We start from the raw sequence: 22508 nt of genomic DNA, 5'->3' as shown, positions 1-22508 counted from the left end.
GGCTCTGCATAAACAGACAAGAATCTAGGTGCAAGTCACAGAAAGAGGCCAGGATGAGCCTCCAGGTGCTCAGAATCTTACAACTGATGGCAGGACTAGATCGGTATTCGATGAAGAGATGGTGAGTATCTTTCCAACTTATATATTCTGCCAACTCTGAGACTCCAGAACTGCGCAGGTTAGTAGCAGGTTAATTTCACCTGAGTAAGTTATGAGTATTTTCTATGACCAAGGGATATGCTGACTCTCCTAAAGTATTAATCAAGATTAAGCAATTTTTCATGATGCTTCTTGGTTTTGCATGTGTCTTTAACCACTGAATGGAAGTATCATCTTTTAGACAGCCAATAATAACATATTCAATGAGGTTTAGTGACTATAATAAATTAATTCAATTATAGCTCTTTTCCCTAGAGATTTTTTCAGGGTTATGTTTCTTATAAAAAATGACACTCATTTTATATATTCTTCTGATGGAGAACCTTTATGATAATATGAAAAATTCATTATATCCTTGGAGTCTTGGTAATTAGTCTCGTTATGATGTCATAGCAGGTTAGATGTTGGAGCTCAACTGCAGGTAAAGGGAAGAGATAACATTGCTAATTTAAAAATGATTTTAAAATCCAAGTAATTTTCTAATTGAATTTAGTAATAAGAGTAGTACAGTCAGAAATGCTACTATGGGCAGTAAACATTTCCTGGACCTGTACAAGGCACCATGCTAAGCATTACACAGATCTTACCTCACTTAATCCCCAAAATAGCCTAATGATGGAAGTGTAGTTTTACAAATGAGAAAACTAAAGCCAGAAGAGGTTATATAGCTAACCCAAAGTTAAAGGACTCAAACCCAGGTCAGTCTGATAGCAAAGTCGCTGCTTTTAAGTACCATGCCAGGGATTCTCAAGATGTAGTCCCTGGACCAGCAACACTAGCATCACCTGGGAACATGTCAGGAATGCCAATTCTCAACCTGCACCCCCTACCTGCCGAATCAGAGACTCTAGAAATGGGATCCAGTAATCTGTATTTTTAACAAGTCTTCTCCTGGTGATACCAAGGTCCACTGACATTCAAAAACCCCTGCACTATATATGTTAAGAAAAAAAAAAAAAAAGAAGAAGAAGGTAGCAGGAGGGGAAGAATGAAGCGGGGGAAATCGGAGGGGTAGACGAACCACGAGAGACGATGGACTCTGAAAAACAAATTGAGGGTTCTAGAGGGGAGGGGGGTGGGAGGATGGGTTAGCCTGGTGGTGGGTATTGAGGAGGGCACATTCTGCATGCAGCACTGGGTGTTATGCACAAACAATGAATCATGGAACACTTCATCTAAAACTAATGATGTAATGTATGGGGATTAACATAAGAATAAAAAAAACCCAACAAAAAACCCTGCATTATGCTAGATTGCATTTAAAACAAATACTGAGCATTGAATAAGCATTCGTTGCTCAGTTAATGAAATGCAATAACAGGAGAGAACCACCCTAGCACATCATGAGGCTCCCAGTAAGCATTAGGTTATAATAGGTTATTTCTATTATAGTAATATTACTCATTTCTGTATATTGTAAGGTTAGATTATTAGACACTGTGCCTAAACTGCCAACAGAGTTAAAAACTCTCTTTTCCAAGTGGAAGAAGCCCCAGAGCAGTCTATTTAGAAAGGAAAACGGAGACCAATACGAGTAAGTGCGACTCACTGGCCAGCCAAGGCCTTGAGAAATCATGTTAAGCTAAAAACAAATTCCATATTTTGTATTTATCAAAATACCCCTTGCTTTTATGATTTCAGGGTAGCCAGAAATTCACCTATTTGATAACATTCCTTTGAGTGAAACTCAGAAGTCATACTGGTAGTGGTGGTCTAAGCAGTGAATGTGATGGTGATTGAGACTGATTGGTGACCAAAGAGATTGAATGACTTTTTAAATCACAAAATGTGAACCCTGTCAGTGATATTTTTAATGGGACATTTTAATGGGTGCCTTCAATGCTACAATTGAATGGGATATTCTTAGTGATATTTTTATGAATTTATAGATTCACAAGGAGTAAAGTGTCTCTCCCACCTCATCCTCTAACCTCTTCTCTCGCTCTCAGTCTTTGCAAAATCCTGCACATGTATGTGGCTCAAAATGCCAAGTGGAATGGCAAGTTGCCACGCAGGAAAGAAAGAAAATCTCACTGCTGTTTAATGTTTCCTAGGGACTTTTTTTTTTTTTAAGTTGTCCTGAAAATGCTGCTGCTGCCCATCTGGTAGCCCAGCATGCGGGCAATGCACCCACCGACACAGGCCCGGCTGGTGTTAGGATGAGCGGGGGCACACAAAGGCTTGGCTGCATGAGGACCTTAGCTCGAGGAAAGTAGGCTGCTGCCCGGGGCGCTCCTCAGGAGCACAGTGCTCTCCTCGAGATTTTGCTTAAATCCCCTGGAGTGCAGTGTCACCTGGCTGGGATAGTCCCAAATCTGGCTAGATCCCGATGAGACTTGGCCCTTATTTCCATTCCTTAGGTCACTCTTTGACCCATGACCGTGCATAGGGGGTCACCGCCTGCCTAAGTTGCTCTGGGACTCGTGTTCAGGGGATCCTAGTCTCTGCCGGTGACCTGGCCTGCTTCCAGGAGGGCTGGGCTGCCAGCCGATCATTTCTGCCAGCCAGCACGGTGTGCTTTCATAAGACTGCTCCCCTCTGAAAGTGCTGATGCTCTGGTTTGAGGGCACTCACTCACGTTGGATACAGGAGATGTTCAGGACTCTAGAATACCAAGACAGAACCCCACCCAGCTTTGGGTTTGAGTTCGTGTAGTGGATTAGCTTTTGCCTGTTCCTATTCTGACTGTGGCCTCCTCTGCTCCACAACATCCAAGGGCAGTAGGAAGGCAGTTGGCGTCCTTCACCCTATGTACTCTCCAAGCTGGCACACAGGGCTTACTTCTCCCACTTCTCCCTGAGTTCCTTGCCCCCCCGAGTTAGGCCGTCCTTGGAGGTGGCCAAGCCTATCTCCTCCAAAGGCTTTCCAGACCATGGCTTGAGAATTGAGAAGGCTGATGGGCCCTTCTGACCAGCGTCCTGCTTTGTCTCCAATGGATATGGTGGCCTCGTGCTCTCATGGAGCGAGGGACAAACATTTCTTACAGAATGTGATAGCTTTTCTCACTCGGCCCACTGGCCCCTTGCCTATCCTCCTGGCTGGTGGGGATGTGTGAAAGTCAAGGGCACGGTCAATAGGGAGAGAGACCACTTTCTAAGAATGTGATGATTTCAGCCTAGACTTCAAGAGAAGACAGAGTTAGTTAGAAGATAGGTCATTCCATCTTTACGCTATTCAAATTCCAAATTGTGAATTTTATATGACCGCAAAATGGAATACCGTTCACATTTTCGGGCATTCTCTACATGAGACTTGCAATTGTGATCATTATCAATAGAGCACAATAATGAATTGTGGGAGAGTCATTGGAAATCAGTACACACAGACCACACAACGCATGATTCAGTGCCATGCATAAGTGATATAATAGGGATCAAATAAGTGCAGAGATGAGATCTGTATGGTTTCAATATAAACGAGTTCGAAGAGCCATAACATTGTGAGTAGTAACAACATTGTGCACCTTTTTTGGGGGTGGAAAATAAAAAATTATCCAGGAGGAGCACATTCGACAATAAAAAACATGAGTGATGATTCCTGGACCTTCGAAGAAAAAGATGGTCCCTGGACATTGGCCAGGACTGAATAGTACATATTAAAGTATTTCTTCTACTCTTTCCCATTATTCTGAATCTTTATTGTTAAATCTTATACTTTCTAGGGGCCCATACATTTTGTAGAAAAATATGTAATCAAAGTCTTTAGTTATATAAAGCCTTGCCAAAAATTTTCCCTGGGAAAATTTACCCCACCTAGGCGCAGCTCTTCTTGGCTGTGACCTTTTCCTTCAGAGTGAACAAGTATTAATCGACTCACTGCACAGTACCATGTTCTATGTCAAATGCTGTGAGGCCACACCTCATCAAAACCTCGATGATGCAAACACTGCCCTCAAGAGCCATGGTCTTGCTGTTTACACAAGACTGAGACATATGAAACGTATCAGGGGAAATAGAAGACCAGACATTAGATGGTGCTTACTCCATCTCTAAACATGGCAGAAATGGTTAATGCTCAGGGTTTAGGTAGGGGCGAACTCAGGGTGGGCTGGTGTTCTCAGAAGGCTGGTGGCACTTAGTGCAGGTCCCGAAGCAGAGGCTGGGCTTGGAGAGGCTCAGAAGGCTACAGACAGCAGGCTGGGCAGGGGCAGCAGTGGCAACCCCTTGAGGAGGGAGCCCCACTCCAGGAGTCAGACTCGAGGACATCCTGAACTGAAGAAAGCATGGCCTCTGCTTTCTTGGAACTACACAGGCCCTGAAGAGCGTTTGGCTGGCCTGGAGTGGGAGTGGTGAGCTATTAGGGAAACCCTGGGAACAGGAGATGTCCACAGGACTCCTTCTGGGGTGTAAGGCTCTCATTAGAAATCATCTGGGTGGTTTCTTCAACACCAGTTTCTTGGCATAGACCTAGCCCAACAACCACACTCCTGCCTGTCCCCCTCTCCACCTTATTCCTCCCACTGCCCTGCCGGCCCAGGTGTGATTTCCGTGCTGGTCTGTGCGCCATGTTCTCTAAGCAAGAATCCTGGTTTTCACCTTACACTCCTAACCAAGCCTCATGCGGGGCTTATGTGACTTGACATCAGAAGACCTGTGGCTGAGGCTAGCTCTGCCACTTACTCGCTCTGTGACCTTGGGCAGATTATTGCATGCCTCAGAACTTCTGTTTCTTTGTACATGGACACAGTGATGTTCTACTACTTACTTTATAGGGTGTTTTGAGGAGAAAATGAAGTTCTTTAGCTTAAGGGAATGATTTCTAATACTTAAATAGAGCTTACTTTGTGCAGGCAAGCTTCTTTTAGATATATTAAGTATTTTATTTTATTTTAAAAGATTGATTTATTTATTTTAGAGAGAGAGAGAGAGAAAGAGCACCAGCAGGGGGAGGGGCAGAGGGAGAGGGAGAATCTCCAGCAGATTCCCCGCTGAGCATGGAGCCCTATGCCGGGCTTAATCCCAAGACCCTGAGCCAAAGTCCGATGCTTAACTGACTGAGCCACCCACGTGCCCTATATTAAGTATTTTAATTCTCACAATAACGTTGTGAAGAAGAAATTATTATAATTACCATTTACTTTGGGAAATTTAGACACAGGGAGATTAAGTAATTTCCCAAAGATTACCACATTTATTAAGTGTAAGAGCTGGGATTAAAACCTTGGGTTGTCTGGTTCCAAAATCTATTCCCTTATCAACCACATTATACCGTTTATCTAATAACAACAAGAGGTACCACTTACCATGGTAAGGCTTACCATGTGTCTGATACTGGACCAAAGGCCCAATTAACTCATTCAATGGTCACAATAGCCCTCGGAGGTGCTATTATTAACTATAGTAAAATGATTTGTAAAAAACCTCCACATATAGGAAGGGAGAATAGATGGACCTCTCCTTATTCCTCCCACTGAGTCCAGCTGAAACCCTGTCCTGTATAAAACAGTATAAAACAAACACAGGGAAACCCTGAGAGGTGGAGAGGAGAAGGCAGGCCATTTAGGGACCATGGAATCTGAGGAACAATATGGTATGATTTCCCTGGGTTTTCTGTTTTGCCTCATCTATCCCAGACCTGGGGCTGAAGAAGTTGGAAGCCTAAAAAGGCCAATGAGTGTAGCCCCCAAAAGCCCCAAGGGAAACCTGCTCTTTTGAGCCAAAGGAGCGCCTAGCAAGACAGAAACCTTTTAGACAATGACTCTACTCCAGCCAGACACCTCAGAAAAATCTGCCAGCCCTCTCTCATCCATGCCAGTAAGGCTGAGTGGGGAGCCTGGACTTCTCCCCTTGTGAGGCTTGAAAAAGGAGCCCAAACTCTCTGCCAGGACTTTCATCCCCCAGGGGTAATGAAGCCCCCTCCATGTAGCAGTGTCAATGGAGATCAATTGGGGACCTTGGACTTCCATCTCCATCTGGCAGTGCTGAGGCTCCCATCCCCATCCCCACTGGGATGGGGTCAGAGGAGGCCTAATGCAGAATCAGGACTCTCACCTCTGCCCAGAAGTAGTGAGGCCTCCCAACATGGTGTCAGTGGGGACCAGGTGAGGAGCAGTAATGAGGCGCCCCTATGCTGCCCAGCTGGGGAGGTATCCACGGAGGCCTAGTGGGAAGCCAAACTCCCACCCCCACCCAGCTCAGGCATCAACAGAGGGCAAGTGGAAAACCTACACTTCTGCCCTCAGCTGGCGACAATGAGGTTGTCCCCTCCTCTTCCCCTGCCCAAGTAGGTTTACATAAGATCCAGAGTCTCCTAACATAATCCTCCAAATATCCAAGAAAAAGAAATTGCTCATTATACCAAGGGCAAGGAAGAGCTCAGACTAAATGAAAAAAGACAAGCAAAAGATACCAACACCAAGATGACAGAGATGTTGGGGTTATCTGACAAAAATTTTAAAGCAGTCATCATAAAAATGCTTCTATGGCTTATTTCACTTAGCATAATCCCCTCTGGGGAGGCCTTTCTTAGAAAGGAGAGTGAAAAGAAGAAAGTTAGGTCCACATGTGCTCATTTTATCTCAGTTTTCCTCTAATATCTTGAAGAAATGTACGTACTTTGATCGTTTTCTAAAATACGGTGTTCAAGCTGTTCCCTGAATGTAACCATCAGGATTTCTCCAAATCCATTAACTAATCTCTTAACAATTTGGAATGTATGTTACAGAGGCACTGATTTAAAGATATTTCTGTGTTTCTCATGTACTTGCTTTTTTTCCCTATCAACAACTCATTTTACACAATTTCCCTTCTTTATTTCCTCAAATTTCTTTTTCTGATTTTTTAAGCCAAAGGTAGAATTTAACAGTGTGGTGCCCATGAGATTTCCAGTCACGGCGTCATGCTGTTCATCCCTTGTGTTTTTTATCTGTTACCGCTACTCACCTAAATGAATTAGTAAGAACTCTTGCATCTTTTAAGAATCTTGGCGATCATTAACAGTCTCCTGTTTTCTTTCCTGGTTTTTTATCTGTTCTCCACATCTTTCTCAAACTGGAATCTTGCTTTGTCTTCCTTTTCTTCTTTATTTCCCTCATGGGATTTTGCTGGTAGCCTCTTCCTGTCACCACACCACATTGTTTTTATTTCTTGCCCTTGAGAATAAAAAAGGAAAAATATATTTCAACACCACAGTACACTTTTTTCTTTTTCTAAATCACCTTAGAACTAATGTTTCACATCAAGTGCCTTATAGAACGGAAATCTCAAAACCAATTTAAAATTTTTTTTCCTGAAATGAAAGATGCCAGAATAATTATATAGAACTTTCTTTCCTATTCTCAAGTACTTAGGAGAAGCTCCTTCTGAACAGGAACAGAATTCAGACATAGTTGAAATTAACATGAGGTCTCTGTGGAGTCATATATCGTGGGGGTCTGCTGTGTCCTGAGACTCTTGTAATAGATGACTTCAATTGCCCAACCAATGCCTAGCATCAGCACTGAAGTGTGTTGGGACAGTGCTGGTTGAAATTTAAGTGCTCTCATCCTTCATTTTTCTGATTGGGCAGACTCACCCATGAAGCAGTCTTGAGTAACCACCATATCTGAGGCTTTGAAACTCTGAGGTATTTATTCATGAGATCTGAATTTATTCTCCCAGAGCTGGCCACTGATTCAGAGAGCAAATTCCACTCAACTCAGCCTAAGCATAAAGAATTTATTTTAAGATCCAGACAGCTTCTGGAATCCTAGGGAAGTTGGCCATACTCTGACAGGAAGTGGGAGCTAGAAAAGTTGAATCCAAGGAGATCTCTTTCATATCCTTCACTCTCCTTCCTTCTCTCTATGTAGCCATGTGGTCCCTCTTGTGCATATTTGCTCTCCCTCTCTCTTGCTCTCTCTCACTCTCTCACCCTCTCTCATTCTCTTTCACTATGGACTTGTGGCTCAAAATGGCCACCAGGCCCAACATTTCATCATTGCCTTCCTGCCCAGCAGCCTCTTCCAGCTGACTCTGTCTCTCAGAGTTCTAATTCCAAATCTCTGAGGAAGAAATTGGGTCCCGACGTGCTCTTTTAGAGCCATGCCATAGGCTTCTGGAAAGCCTATGGATGGGATTAAATCAGTGACCCTCTGGGATCTAGGGCTTCTCTTTCACCTATGGCAGGATGATCTGAATAAAGATGGGGCAATTGTTTTAAAATACTAGTGTGTTCTCTAAGGATTTGTTTGTTATATTATTTGTTATATTTTGGCAATACTTTTCAATAATGGTTAATATTTGCTGTGGAGGGAGAAGTTGCTCTCTTACAATTCAGCCTGAGCCAGATGGGGATATTTTCTTCTCTCCTGCAGTAGAGTCTGTGGGAGCTCCTATGCAATTGAGAGGAGTATGGTATTTGGGGGATTGGACTACTGGAAACAGCAATGGGTTGATGATTGGGAATCCAAAGATTATGACGAGGTCCCAACATAATCCTAATTTACTCTGTGACCTTAGGCAAATCAAATCGTTTTATGGGCATTTTTTTTTTTTTTTGTAAAATGAGGGGGCTGGTGTTAATCAGTGGTTCTCACATTTTTAGAGTATGAAAACTTTCCTTAATTTCAAAAAGTTATGGATACCACATGATAATGGTGTCAATTTTGTTGCCCAGGGAAAGAAAAAAAAAAAAACTATATGTATATATTGATTCCAAGACTTTTAATAACTCCAGAGTCTCTGGAAGTCCAAATGCCACAGGCTGGAACCACTAGTTTAGCTGACTTTGAGGTCCTTTCTGGCTCTGATATTCTGGGATTCAAGTCAGGAGAATATGGACTCCTTAGAAAACATTCATTTATTCAAGAGGAAAGCTGACATTCAATATTACCAGATCTGAGAACAGCACTGCAAGTTTTTGAGGGAGATGAATTAAGGCAGACTTCAGGGTCTAAGAATCTGAGCTGAGAGAGAAGATGGGAGGAAGAATCAATACTAGTAACTGTGGGAGGCTATGGGGTGACATGATGACGAACAGGGTTACATATTGTGGCTCATGCCAGGAAGAGTGTCAGATGCCGCAATCACTAACCGAAGAAGTAGAGGAGAAGGCAATCTCGAGCCCCAAGAAAGGCAGACTGACTCTTCTGGCCTTAAGTGAATATATTATTTATTAACATATTAAATATAAAAGAACACCATAATATAATATGATAATATAACTAATAATATGTACTAATATGTGTTATATTAATTAATATTCACCAGTAAAAGCATGAGGACAGTGCAAGGTATCTAAGGTTCTCCCCTCCTTAATCACAATAACAGTTGAAGTGTTCCTTAAAGCCTTCCAGTTTGACTTCTCTAAAGATTAGTACCAATTGAGTTGACATCAAGAAGTTACTGGCAATGTCTTAGGGTGATTTCTACAATATATGTATAAGAGAGATATACTCTCAGAAAAATACATTCTTGTAGCTCGTCCCAACCCTGTCCCTTTTATGTTTTCAATATTTTGTGTGGTTCATATCAAAAAAGAGATTGATTCTGAAAGACATTCTGCCTCACAGCATTCTTCCTGAACTTGAAAGGAGATCTGAATTTGACAGTATATCTTTCCCAGAGTTACATACAGATTTGGGTATTAGGTTGAGGTAATAAGGTCAAATTTCTATCCAAATAGTCATCTAACTGCAAGGAGAAGCAAGGCAGGCAACTAGGGCAAATTCTTCAAAAATTTTTAAGGTTATTAATTCTCAGGATTTGAAAAAGTAACTACTAGTTTAATTCCCATTTTCTGGCAAACATTCCCTTAGAAGAATAGGAACGCCCTCTATCCTCCAGTAAACCCCAACTGTAGAAACTCTAAGAAAAACATAAAGTTTCTAAAAAGTGTTGGTTCAAGTACAAATCCAACTGAAATGTGGTCATATTCTAAGCAGCTCATGGAATGTAAGAAAAGTAGACCCTTTGCATTCTTGAAGTTGCAGACATGTACTAACATAGGAATTCTATTTCCTTTTTTAAAATGAATGAAATCACATCACTTGATTCTTCAGTGAATAACGTTCACATATTCATGTCTTATGAGTGTTGTGTTCTGTTTTCAGAATCAAGTCAACCTATAAAGTATGTTTAAAGAACAGAGTGGGCTTTAATCTAAACATTGAAAACTTTAAGTTGATGACATAGCTGATAGAAATCGAATGTGGAGACAGGAGGAAGAAGAAAGGACAGTTCCAGAGGGAGAGAGAGAGAGAACAGAGAAAATAATGGGGAAAACTTATCAAAGAAACAGAAGGAAATTTCCCAAAATAAAGGACATGTCTCCAGATTGAAAGGTTGGACTGATTGTTCAGCTCAATGAATAAAAAATATGTCCACCATAAAGCTACAACACTGTGAAATTTCAAAACCCCAGGGATGGAGGGAAGATCTCCAAAACTTCCAGATAGAGAAAGAGAAAGTCTATGTACATACACAGCGCTGGTTTTAAGAGTGGCATTGTTTGTAGCCTTATAAATCTCACTACTCACAGGGGCGCCTGGGTGGCTCAGTTGGTTAGGCGACTGCCTTCGGCTCAGGTCATGATCCTGGAGTTCCGGGATCGAGTCCCGCATCAGGCTCCCTGCTCGGCAGGGAGTCTGCTTCTCCCTCTGACCCTCCTCCCTCTCATGCTCTCTGTATCTCATTCTCTCTCTCTCAAATAAATAAATAAAATCTTTAAAAAAAAAAAAATCTCACTACTCACAGAGTTTTTCTTCCACTTGAGCTAATATTGTGGTCCTAAAGGGCTATCTTTTGAGTTTAACCTCTGATCACTTTCCTCACTGTCCTTCTTGTTCTTCACCTGACCCGCCCCCCCCCAATTGAAAATATTGCTACAGGTTTCTATCAAATACTCAGCACAGCTTGTTCTCCCCTTGGCCCATTTCCAGATCCGACGCAGTGACAGGCCAAGTGAGGACTGGCCTGGATCTGCCTCCTCTTGCTGGGAGGGCCATCCCTGCAGTCATCTTCTGTACTGGGCGGTGGTGAGTGTGGATTTTCTTAGCCCAGGCCAGCTGACCTCAGTCACCAGGGTACCTGTGGAGACTGGCCCCAGCCTGCTCTTATCACCCCCAAGACGTTGACAACACCTCCTTTTTTTTAATGCTGGGAGCGGAGTCAATCTACAAACACCATCACACCATCATGAGAATTCTCTCTGCCTATTCCCAAACCATACACCCATCCACACAGCATTACCATCGGGCAGGGAAGGCGAAGCAGCAAGAATCTGCTTACACTGACAGCCAACACGTGGGTGGGTAGGCAGTGTGCCCTAGAAGTAGGTACTTACGGATGCAGGCCTGAATTTATATATTTGTATAAGATCAAAGCCCCTTCCTTCCTTTGTTCTGCCTCTGCTCTCCCTAGTTTCCCTTGTATCTCCTTCATGATGGTGGTACAATACTACCTACCCCACAGTCCTCTTAGGCAACCACTTCTACTTCTTCCCATTAGCATTTCACTGTTCCACGGGTTTTTAGGTGTTCCTGTGCCCTTCCTGCCTGCAGACACCAGAAACTGTTCAAAGGGTTACTTCTCCCATTTTGTGTTTGCTACCTAACAAATACCACTTAGCAGCTTAAAATAGCAACCATGTTTTAGCTCATGATTCTGCAGTTCAGCAGTTTGGACTGGGTTCATCTAGGTAGTTCTGGTCAGGTTGCTTGGGGATTGGCTGGTTGGGGGCTTCATTTGAAATGGCTCATCTTCACTTTACATGGCTTCTCCTCTTCCAGCAGGCAATCTCCCCATGGTCACCTGGTGACTGCTTTGTTCCAAGAACAAAAAATAGAAAGTTCCTCCAATTTTATTGAGAAATAATCAGCATACACCACTGTATAAGTTTAAGGTGTGCAGCATGATGGTTTAATTTATATATATTGTGAAATGATGACCACAATAGGTTTAGTTAACATCCATCTTCTCATATACATACAATAAAAAGAAAAAACATTCCTATGATGAGAGTTCTTAACAATTTTCCTATATATCATACAGCAGGGGACCAAAGCCATCATGTTGTATGTTCCATCCCTAGGACTTATTTATCTTATTACTGGAAGTTTGTACCCTTTGACCACAAATTCCCCCCTGCCTCAGGTAAGCATAAGTCTTTTTCCAGATTTCTTTTCCTATGAGTTTGGTTTTTTAAAATTTTTTATTAGACTCTACATGTAAGTGAGATCATACAGTATTTGTCACTCTCTGTCTGACTTATTTCACTTAGCATAATTTCTTTAAGGTCCATCCATAGGTTGCCGATGATAGGATTTCCTTGTTTTTTTTTAGGGCTGAATAATATTCCTTTGTGTATATGCACACACTCACACACACACACATACACACACACTACATCTTCTTTATCCATTCATGCAACATGGACACAAGTAGTTTCCATATCCTGGCTATGCTAAAGAATGTTGCTATGAACATGTGGATGCAGGTATCTTTTCAAGTTAATGTTTTCATTTCCTTTGGTTATATTCCCAGAAGTGGAATTGCTGGATCGTACACTAGTTCTATTTTTAATTTTTTGAGGAACTTCCATACTGTTTTCCATAGTTGCACCAGTTTCCAATTCCACCAACAGTACCCAAGGCTTCCCTTTTCTCCACATCCATGCCAGCATTTGTTATAACTTGTCTTTTTGATGATAGCCATTCTATTAGGCATGAGGTGATATCTCCCTGTGACTTTAATTTGCATTTCCCTCATGACTAGTGATATTGAGCATCTTTTCAGGTGCCTATTGACCTTTTGTACTTTTTCTTTGGAAAAATGTCTATTCAGATCCTTTGACCATTTTTTAGTTGGATTATTTGTATTTTTTGATATTGAGTTATAGGAGTTCTTTATGTGTTTTGGATATCATCCCCTTATCAGAAATGTGGTTTACAAATATTTTTCCCATTATGTAGGTTATTTTTTCACTTTGTTGATAGTTTCTTCTGCTGTGCAGAAGCTTTTTAATTTGATGCAGTCTCAGTTGTTTAGTTTTTATTTTGTTGCTTGTGCTTTAGGTGTGATTTCCAAAAAATCACTACCAAGACCTATGTCAAAGAGTTTTCTTTCTGTTTTCTTCTAGGAGTTTCAAGGTCTGTAATTTATTTCGACTTAATGTTTGTGAGCAGTGTAAGATAGGGGACTGGTTTCATCCATTACATGTGAATATCTAGTTTCCCCTGCACCATTTATTAAAGAGACTATCTTTTCTCCATTTGGTATTTTTTGCTCTCTTGTCAAATATTAGTTTACTGTATATGCTTTCTGAGCTTTCAATGCTGTCCAATCAATCTATTTGTTTTCATGCTAGTACCATACTGTTTTAATTACTGCAGCTTTATAGTACAGCTTGAAATCAGGAAGTGTAATGTCTCCGGGTTTGCCCTTCTTTGTCGGGATTTCTGTAGCTAGTTGGGGTCTTTTGTGATTCCATATAAATTTTAGGAGCATTTTTCCTATTTCTGTGAACATAGGGACTCCCTTGAATCTATAGACAGCTTTCAGTAGTGCTGACATTTTTAACAATATTAATTCTTCCAATCCATGATCATGGGATACCTTTTCATTTATTGTGTCTTCTTACATTTCTTTCATCAGTGTAAGTCTCTAGGCCATTCCAGATTTAAGGGGACCCTACCTCTTGTTTGGAAGAACTACACAGTATTATGATTATTTTTACAATGTACCATAATTCGGTGTGGAGAGAGGGGATGGAAAGTAGGGAAAGAGAAGGACGGGCAAATTTTATTTTTCATTTTTACCATTCTGTTTTTTTAAAAATTTTTAAAATCCTGTATGTATGCTCATTACTTCTATAATAATGGTGAAAATAATCGTAAAATTGGATTCCAAATATTTTATGTATTACTTAAGTTGCACACCAGGATAATAATTTTCTGATATTTTGAAGGATTCATGATTTTGAGTCAAAACACCTAATTCAAGGTATGTCTTCAGACCTCCTTTAACTATAAGGCCAAGTAATGGCAGATTCCATGAAATCTTCAACATGGAACTCAGTACACAAATGCTTAATAAATGTCTGTTGAATCTGAATGAGAAGATGGGAGCAAAAATGATGTGTGAATCAGGGGGAAACAGCCTTAAGATCTGTCCTATTAATTCAGTGTTTATAATCTACTTTTATCATGGAAACTTGGAATTTCATGGCCAAGAGAAGAGATTTGATTTAACTTCTATGCACTTGCAATGTAGGCTGTTGGATGAAATGACAGCATGTCCATTGCTGTATGTAATAGGATTTGGGAATTATAACCAAGGGCAGAATCAAGAAGGTCCTTAAACTTTAGTTTTGTAAGCCACCGATTTAATTAAGAAATCAAGTATCTTTACAAATGCCAACAATGTTCCTCAGCTATTTCAAGTCAGACCTTGGAGAAGCACCCAAACAAGCTATTTTTTAAAAACCTCCTTTCTTTAGCAGCTGCAACACAAATTAGCAAGAAGCAGAAAGTGACCTCTTAATTTTGTTTAATAGACCCCATATTCAGTTTGGTCTGATGCTCTCACCAGTCCTTCTGTTTCTCCAAATTAAAAATTGATAAATAGAAACAATAAGAATACATTAGAGAAATTCTTGCCGATTCTTAGTCTAAATATATTTTCCCAAGTCCCACTTATAAGCAACTGCAAGAGTAGGCTGGCTATTTACTTAATGACCATTAGAAGCCATCCTGACCCTTCCCAGGAAGGTCAAAGAGCAGCCTGTTATTTGGATGCCTAATTTAATTGGACAAAGGAAATTGCTTTCATCATTTTTACTTTGCCCTTTCTAATTGGATTGAATGTCAACTTTCCACGCGATGTTCCCCAACATACACTCATGTTCCTAATGCAACCAGATTAGATCAATCTGCATCTGTCTTCATTGTACCCTGGGACCACATAAACATTGAATACATATTTATTTTGTGGATTTCATTTCCATGTTAATTAGAATTCAGGTTCCTGGAATTTCCATTCTAAGTATGATAATCTTCTTATAGTCAGCCTGATAGAAACAGCTGCATTTGTTTACTTTATGAAAGATGGTGTTTCTTGCTCAGATGATCATTGGATATGTACTTTCTAGATCAAAGATTGTGCCTCCATTCCTTCTTATAGATTTATCAGAATATATTAATTTATTGAGAACTTTCAAATTCAATTTTATTAGGTCACTGTGTTTTTTGGAAGGCATAATGAACAACAAAATTATTGGGAAACCATACTTACTAATATACGTCTCATTTCTTTTCTTTCTACTGTAATCTTTGCTCTCTCTCCAAGTAGACTTTTTAAAAAAGATTAACTCTTTTCCTAACTATAAAAGTTATACAGGTTGGGGTGCCTGGTTAAGCATCCAACTCTTGGTTTCAGTTCAGATCTTGATCTCATGGGTTGTGATATTGAGCCCGGAGTCCAGCTCCACACTCAGCAAGGAGTCTGCTTGAAAATTCTCTCCCTCTGTCCCTCTCCCTTCTCTCTCTCTAAAAATAAATAAATTAATTTAAAAAAAGTTATACATTCAAGTGCAGAAAATCTAGAAAATAGACAATTCTACTATTGTTAACATTTTGATGGTTTTTTTCCATATACATATAATAGATTTTTGCAAAATGTCATTATTCTAGGTAGATAAATATGATTTCAGTTCCAAAATGTTTTTTTTCAACAGCCATCCTTCTAACCTAATCAAGAATTTATTAGACAATCAGGGTGCCTGGCTGGCTCAGTTCGTAGTGCATGTGACTCTTGATCTCAGGGTTGTGAGCTCAAGCCCCACGTTGGGTATAGAGCTTACATTTAAAAAAGAGTAAAAAAAAAAAGAATTTATAAACAATAAAATATGGCAGATTATTCAATCCAACATCAAACATATGCTAAAGATTTAGTATATTACTATACGCCACCCACTTTCCTCTCTGATGGGTAAGAAGGGCAGAAAAATAAGTAAGACATATCCTTGCTTTGAAAAAGTTTGTATACTACAGAAAAAAAAAAAAACCCAGTCAAATAATTATAATATAAGGTACACTGTGATAATAATATTAACCATTTACTGGGCACTAAGTATAACCAGGTACCTTCTATTCTTCATAACACCTCTGTGATGTGGGGACTATGACTCTCCTCATTTTACAGATGAAGAAACAGACCGAGAGATGTTAGGTGTTGTGCCCCAAACCACACAGCTAGTCAGTGATAGAACAGGGATTTGAATCTAGCAACAGGGTTTCAGCCAGGCCCTCCATCACTGTACACCACCACAGGAGAGCACTTCAATGATAACATGTCTTCCATATATAGGAATACATAAAACTCTCTCAGAGTCTTCTTGACATGAAATATAGATCCATGTACCCCACAGGGTCTTGCTAGGGAGCTCACTTTCTTAAGAGAAGGGACCAGCCGTAGAACATTCATCACTGAGCCTGTAGGTCTAAAAAAGAGTTACAGTAATGGAAAAGATAAGAACGTCAAATAGTCTGGTATTTTGCCACATGCAGGGTCTGGGGTAATTTTTGCTGAGATTATAGAGAGTGAGCACAAGGCAGTTTTACCGTTGGTCTGTGCCCAGGGCACATTCCAAGCCCTGCCGCACCCCCCCCACCCCACCCCACCCCCCGCCAGTGCACTGTGGTAAAGGAGATAGGGAGTCATGAGGACCACTATTATGTATGGGCTTCCAGGGACGATGTCTCTGATGAGGTACCATTTGAGCAAAGACCTGGGGAAAGAGAAAGAACGAGCCATGCCACTCTCTGGGGAGGAGGACTCCAGCAAGCACGAAGGCTCTGAGGCCAGAATGTGGCTGGTGTGTTCAAGGAATGGCAAGAAACCAGGTGGCTGAAGCAGAAGAAGTGAAGGGGATACAAGAGCTGATGAGGTGAGAGGAGCAGCAAGTTGGGAGGTGGGGGAGGAACACATGAACGTTGGAGGCGTGTAGTATCTGTTTCTATCACATTCCTTTACACTGGGTGACATGAGCTCTGGCCTGGTGAAATTACTCTGGATTTCCTATTGGAAAACTTTGTTTGAATTAAATAGTTCCAGCTCAAGAGAACTCAGTTTTCTAGCAGAGAAATTGAGAATAATAAAGCCTATCTCATGGGGCATTGTGCTTATTAAATTAAATAAGATAATATTTGTGAAAGTGCTTTGTAATCCGTAAAGCACTGTGATAAAGACTACTCTTGTTTTTGCTGTTGATGTTTAAGTGCTCAAGAAGCAGGGGAGTGGAGACAGTCTTAAGCTGAGTGCTCCAGATCCTGTGGTCCTCTTCCTTCATGCCCCATCCATTGCTTTCCAGCGCCTTCCCCACCCCCCCCACCCCCACCCCCCCGCCCCACAGTCTCCCCTTCAGCAGGAGGACTTGGTGAGCGCAATCAGATAAGCACGCTTCTCATCAGAATGACAGGAGGTATGTAACCACCCACGGTGATAACGTTTTAACCAAGCTAAACAGTATTAAGATAACCTTCATTTGCAAATATGACGAGCAATATTATAGGGTTCAGTTCTGGGGGGGCAGGCAATGAAGCTCAAGATCATTATCTCCACATCTAACATTAGCATCTGGAAAATACAGTATATCTGTAAAATGACAATGTCAAAGATACCCATTGTGTGTGTGTGTGTGTGTGTGTGCGTGTGTGTGTGTGTGAGACAGGAATCACCTCAGAGAGTAGAAAGGAAGACGTTGTTCTCTGGTCATATCAGATGAACATATCGGACTGTGTGCCACATAGCAGACCAGGCTACCATGACATCATTTGTTGAAATTACTGATAAAGGTCATTGGAAAATATCTGCTAACCTGAAGGAAAACATGAGTTGTCTTTCCATTCTTTTTCTCTTTCACAGGTCAGAAGAAAGCATTCTTTGCCTGAAGAAAGACTCCCTTATGTAAATCAAGCAGGAAAGGTGGGGATGGAAGGAATAAATGTAGGAATCAGAATTTATCCCAGGAGATCTGGAACAACATCTCCCTTACATTTCCGATTTATTTCTGCCTCCCAGTCATTTACTAGGAGTCTTGGCTTCCACCAGACCTGGGTTTGAATCCTAGGCGCCAGGGACTTGTGAGGCCTGAGGCAAGCTCCTGAACATTTCTAAATTTCTGTTTTCTCATTCAGTAAGCAAAGACAACAGAGAGCTCAATCCGTAGGTCTGTAGTGAGGATTAAATGAGAAAATGTATGTCAGCTAGGGTGCGGTGTTGGGCATGTAGCAGGAATTCAATAAATGGTAGCCATTTGTATTATAACTGAGAGAAAATTACTGAGAAAGTTTTATCAGAGGGAAAAAGCATTTAAGAATGAGGGAAAATCAGTCAACTTGAAGAATCATAGTTAGTTTCCTAGGATTCATCTAACATACATGTATCTGTTATAATGCTTAGTCTATGTGAACTTAAAATAAATTTATTCAATATAGAGCATTTTAGAATACATTTGGTTTTAAATTTCATAATATATTAAGATTCAGGAAAATGCGAATTATTATTTAAGAAAAGCATGCATCATAAAATTTAAATGATAATATTAGTATTTTTCAAGTAAACACTTCTTTTTTTATTACCAATAGAAATAATTTTTCTCCCTACAACAAAATCTTATTTGTATGGAACCATGAGTAAATGAAGAATACATACCACATAAGTAAAATTCCCAAATTACTAAAACCAAACCCTTAAACATAAAAACTTTAAAAATATTTTTATGTTATTATATCTATTATTTATGATGACACAGGCATATATATAATATTTTATTTAGTTGGCCATTTGGACAATATTCCTAATTCTTAGTATTTTCTCATTGACTTTGGTTCATTGATCTGGACATCAATTATTGCACAATGCTGAAATAGGAATTGCCCTCAGGAGCTAGTAAAGCTCATAAGATAGAAATTCACCAATCCAAATGGCCTTGCAACTGAAGAATTTTTCAAAAACTACAATTCAAATTCCTTTTAAGTACTTTTGGGAAGGAAAAACTTTTCCTTGACCCTCTTAGGGTCCCTGGCTGTGCCTGAAGATTAAACTGACAAAGACAGATAAATAGGAGAAAATCATACAAATGTGTTTAATGTAAGTTTTACGTGACACAAGAGGCTTCATAAGGAAATGAAGACCCGAAGAAAACGTTAAGCCTGGGCATTTTTTATACTAGATTTAGTGAAGAGGAGTGAGTAATGGAAAAATGTAATAGGACAAAGGAGCGTGAGGTAAGGGCAGTAAACTGGGAGAAATTAGCAAAGTCTGTTCATTTGGATTCCCTCCATCTTTGGAGATGAGGGTGCTCCTTTCCTCCAAGTACAGGGAGGGGACCTCTCACAACCTGCTTCAGGGGAAAAGGGGGGGTCAGAGGGCCCTTCCTGTACCTGTTGTTTCTCAAATTCCTTCAGCTTAAAATATTCAATATGCCAAGATACCACATTTTGGAGTAGCATGTTCTGAACCCCGTTGCTTGCCAACAGGGTTGTATGCCAACATCTTTTTTCTCTGGCCAAAAGAAGGGAAAAGTAAACTTTTTTGAAAGACACATGGGAAAAGGGAGCTGCACAGTGCCCCACCTGCCGTGTTCCTCAAGGTCGTCACCCTTTCCATACCAGCTTCTCGAATCCAGAATTCAAGGATGATGATGTGCCTTCCAGAGCATGCCCAGTTCTCATTTCTGAGCTTCCTCCAACCCAACTATTTAGAAAGGCCTTTTCCTGTGCATAAGATTCCCTAACACGGAATGCAGCTGGATGAGGGAGGATTCTGACTTTCTTTCCAAGCCTTAGAATCCTGCCAACGTGGAAATCTGAACTGATAATCATAGGCCAGCACGTATCATTTCCGTGACCATAAACTACTACTATCATTAGTAAAGTGCCTGTGGTTTTTTAATTATAGCAACATAGCAGATAGTCAATGTGTCTTCGTCGAATTGAGTTAGAGGGTGATCTTTCTTTTCATAAAAAGGTCAGTAAGAGAATACCGGGAACACATTATTATAGATATTCAACAGTTTAAACAGACTAATTCCTTGAAGAATACAAAATACCAAAACTCAGTCAAGAAGAAATATATATTATCTTATTAATTATTAAAGAAATTAAATGTACAGTTTAAGAACCTCTGGGGAAAAAAAGTCTCCAGGCCTCGATGCTTTCACTGGAGACTTTTCCCAAACATTTAAAGAAGAAATAACACCATTCTACATAATCTTTTCTAGCCAGTAAAAAAGGAGAAAACACTTCTTAATTCATTTTTTGAGGCCCGTATCACACTGATACCAAAATCAGACAATGATAATATAACAAAACAAAACAGCAGACCAGTATCCCTTATAAACATAGATATAAAATCCTGAAAACAATGTTAACAAGTTAAATCCAGCATTATTTTAAAAGAATAACACACCAAGACCAACTGGGATTTATCTCAGGAATGCAAAGCTGGTTCCATATTCAAAATCAATCAACACAATTCACCATATTTTTTTTCAGACTGTTGCTGTGTTTTAAACACAGCACACAACGTGATACTCAGACACCATTCATAAGCCTGTGTCACCTCTTTCAGATGGGAGCCGGGTACAGGTCTAAATAGCTTGTATATGTCAAACAAGAAAAGAAGGGAAGTTTGGGGAATAAGGTGGAAATCATTGTGCCCAATTTAAACATAAAAATCTCAGGCTTGTCATTATTTACAACCCTTTAGAACAACTCTTCCCCAAAAGGAGAGCATGTCAGATGGAAAATTCTAAATAAGCTGATGTCCTCACGTTGAACTAAACAGAACGAATGATGCGGCATCATAAAATGAGGCTACAATTATGTGGTCTCACTTCCCGGCCGCAGGAGGCACTCGATACAGGGCAGACACTGTTTTCTGGACTCGGAACTGTTTGAGGTCCTTAAGAGAAGGCAGTTTTGACAATGTAGACCAGTCAATTTGAGCTAATTGATTCTGTGATGGTTTTGGATTGATGGCAGAGGAATAGTTTGTGGCGGCAAAGAACTAACACTTTGAACATGTTGTAAATGTTTTAAAAAATAATTTTTCCTCCTGCTCCCCAACTCCCCTGTGACTTTGGACGTAATTTATGACCCAGGTGAAAAACAACACATGGTCAGTATCAATTGACAAACCTCAACATCTATTCATGATAAAAAAAATATTTTTCAGCAAAGCAGGACTAGAAGGAAACTTCCTCAAGCTGATAAAGGGTGTCCGTAAAAACCCATGGCTAACATCATACTGAATGGGGAAGGACTGAAAGTTTTTCTAAGATCACTAACAAGACAAATGTAATTTTTAGGGGTGTGTACTTAGGTGGTGAAACTCTAATGCAAAGCAAAGAATTATTCTTCAAGTCAAGCTAGTGGTAACCTCTGGGAAGGGAAGAAGAGAGGCAGGGGTCTTCTGGGTCCTGGCAACAGTCTATTTCTTGACCTAATGGTGGTTTCATGGTGTTTACATTACAACAATTTGTTAAGTTGTATATTTGTATTAGTACTTTCTATATTTGCATATATTTCCCAGTAAAATGTTATAGACGAAATGAATATTTTCAGAAATTTTAAATGTTAGCTTCTTTAGAAAAGAATAATTTAGCATTTTATTCCTCATAACTCCCTATGCTTTTAATATGAACACTAACAGTTAATAAATAGTTGAAATAAAGAATTGCCCTCTGAAGCTTTTATGGCAATCAAACCAAAATCATGGTTTTAACCACTCAGCCTGGAACTTGCTTAACTTAGTTACGGTTTTCTCGGCTGCACAGTGAGCGGGGGTGGGGGAGGGTTGAGGGCAGTAGTGGGGAGTGGGACAGCTCCCGGGGTGTACCCCCCACCCCCTGCACCGGGCAGAACACAGGGGCACTAACCAGCAGTCTCCTTAGACTGTTCTCAGCTTCAATCCAAACACTTCTGATGGAAAAACAATGTCAAAAATTGGCCTTAATTACCTACAACCTTTTTATATAAGATCCTTAGAAGATTATTTATAGCAAAGCCATTTAATATCATTAAGATAATTCCATGTGCATTTAAAAAAATATTATATTAAGTTCCAGTGATGGCTCAAAATGTCTTTCCTAATTTTTTAGATTTCACTTGCTTAAAATAGTGCTGAAAATAAATATTTGGAACAAGGGGCTAATAGGAATTTTAAAAACAAGCATGGATAGAAGTCTAAAATGAGTAAAACTCCCATAATGAAACCCACACTTATATCTGTACTATGGAGAAAACATAAAGCCCTGTAGGCAGGCTTCAGCAAAAGTGCATATAATAACCTCAAATCTTTTTTTCCAGAATTGGAAAAAGTGACTTAAGACTTGAATTTTGAATTTTTATTATGAGTACTCATTTACTC

At 40.2% G+C, this 22508-nt stretch overlaps 1 protein-coding gene across 1 annotated transcript in view; it reads right to left on the bottom strand.

Annotated features, from left to right (window-relative positions):
- PCED1B (PC-esterase domain containing 1B) overlaps nt 1-22508 on the bottom strand; it is a 91193-nt gene that overhangs the window by 18778 nt on the left and 49907 nt on the right. The window contains exon 2 of the transcript XR_014145680.1: nt 7041-7249. The gene's annotated coding sequence lies outside the window, so the exon portion shown is untranslated. The remainder of the gene's footprint in view (nt 1-7040; nt 7250-22508) is intronic.

Source organism: Leptonychotes weddellii, chromosome 5 (genome assembly GCF_054177405.1).
Source record: "Leptonychotes weddellii isolate Sample4059 chromosome 5, ASM5417740v2, whole genome shotgun sequence".
Classification (NCBI taxonomy): Eukaryota; Metazoa; Chordata; class Mammalia; order Carnivora; family Phocidae; genus Leptonychotes; species Leptonychotes weddellii.
The sequence above is the reverse complement of the archived record's forward strand: the minus strand, read 5'-3'. Positions and strand labels throughout refer to the sequence as shown.